Source organism: Gracilinanus agilis, chromosome 2, assembly GCF_016433145.1.
Source record: "Gracilinanus agilis isolate LMUSP501 chromosome 2, AgileGrace, whole genome shotgun sequence".
In the NCBI taxonomy this organism is placed as follows: Eukaryota; Metazoa; Chordata; class Mammalia; order Didelphimorphia; family Didelphidae; genus Gracilinanus; species Gracilinanus agilis.
Window position 1 is genome coordinate 121,071,870 of NC_058131.1, and position 2,136 is coordinate 121,074,005.

Here is a 2,136-nt window from a genome sequence, read left to right on the forward strand (position 1 = left end):
AACTCTGGGCAAGACACAACTTTTTTCTACCTCGGTTTCCTCATCTGTAAAATCCAGGTAAGGATTGAACTAACATCCTAGATTTGTTATATGAGTTAAAAGAGATTATTTTTGTAAAGTATTTTGCAAACCTAAAAAAATGCTACTAATTACTGGCTGTTATTTTTATTGTGTAAAGCAAATTAAGCAAAATCAGTACTTCCCTAAAGTAGCCAATTTGTAAACCCTAGCTCACATACATAATGAGTATATAAAAGAACATGAATGAATGAATTGCATAAAAAGGAAGGCTATCTCTATAGTGGTGCAAGTATATAAAATATCTTGCTGAGGTTTTTTGAGAAAATCCATTGGACACTAAAATAGCAGATATATTATGGGTGGGGGGAATCAAACTAGAGCATTTCTATTTCATAACCTTGTGACAAATCAAAGCAATTACAAGATATTCTAAATCAATTAAATAAAAAAATTTCAATTCAAAAACAATAACCACCACCACCACCCAAAAAAAAAAAAAAAAAAGGAATCACAAGGCCACGATCTGCCTTTACCAGCCTATCTTTTACTTAGATAGAACTGAACTAAAGTCAATATTGTGCTTCAAGTTAATAATAACCAACGCATATCCTTAAAATCCACAAAATCCTTTATACACATTATCTCACTTCAGTTTCATGATAACCTGGTGGAGGGCAGTACTTCAGGTATTATTTTCATTTTACAATTGGGAAACTTGACTCAGTAAGGTTCAATAACTTGCCCATAGGGGGTCACATCATTATTAGGGGGGTGGTATAAGGTAAGATTTGAATCTAGGACTTCTTGCCTCCAAGTTCTGTCCTCTAGTTTCATTCCTCCATTAATTCATTCAATCCTTCATTCAATATATTAACTGACTAGTACATTGCTTTTTCTTGTTGTTATTGTCGTGGCCAACTCTTTCTGACCCTGTTTGAGGTTTTCTTGGCAAAGATAACGGGAGTGGTTTTCCATTTCCTTCTCCAGCTTATTTTATAGATGAAGGAACTGAGGGAAACTGGGTTAAATGGCTTGCCCAGAATCACAGAGCTAGTAAGGGTCTGAGGCCAGATTGGAACTCAAGAGGATGACTCTTCCTGAGTTGAGTAGCTACACAGTGCTTATAGTTAATTAATAAATATTAAGGAGAATTAAGTGAAATGCTTTCTGTATATAAATGATAGCTTTTTGCTACTGCTATATGGCTTATAATTCTTTGGGTGTGGGTTGGAGAGCTCTATAAATCCAATTCCATTTCAATTGCCCAGTACAATGCCATAGTTTCTACTCTACTTCCATAAAGAAGACTTCTATAAAGAAGAATCCATAGTTATAAATGTCCCTGTAACCATCTGTTATTTTGGAAGAGGTTGTCTTTGCTGAGGATACATTCCTCTGGCTGTTGCCAAAGGGCACGAATCTCTTTTCAGAAAGTTTTTCTTGAGGTTTTAAAATTTTTACTTACATTACTTAAGCAAATGGTTGAATGTATTATAATGTATTCTTACCTTTGTATAGTGCTCTTTATTCCTTTGCATATATTATTTCATTATATCCTCACAAAAACCCCATCAGACTGAAAAGGCATTATATAAATAAGCTTCCTCATTGTCCAGTTTTGAGTGCTAATAGTTACACAATTTGATTCCAACCTATCCTGCTAGACTGGGAATTCTTAATCTTTTTTTTCTGAGCTGAGCTCCTTAAAAAATCTTATGAAAATAATAGCATCCCTCGACTGAAAAAGAATAATACTATATAGACTAAAATAATACATAAATACATATTTAGGTATGATAATAAGTAATTTAATCCTTAAGTACAATGACACATAAATGGAAAAAATAATAAAATGTAGGATGACAAATGAAATTAACTTTATTGAAATAAATATGTATTTTTTCCCATCCAAGTCCATGGACTCCCTTTAATCTCTTCATTGGTGGAGACCAGGTTAAGAACTTTTGTTCTAGACTGATTTTACATTTTTATCCATATATATTCTATGAACTAACCAAATTGATCTTCTTGTTTTCCCTATACATGACATTTCTTATTTCTTTACCATGCCTTTGCATTGACTGTACCCTTTGCCAAGAATGGTCTTTCTCCTTA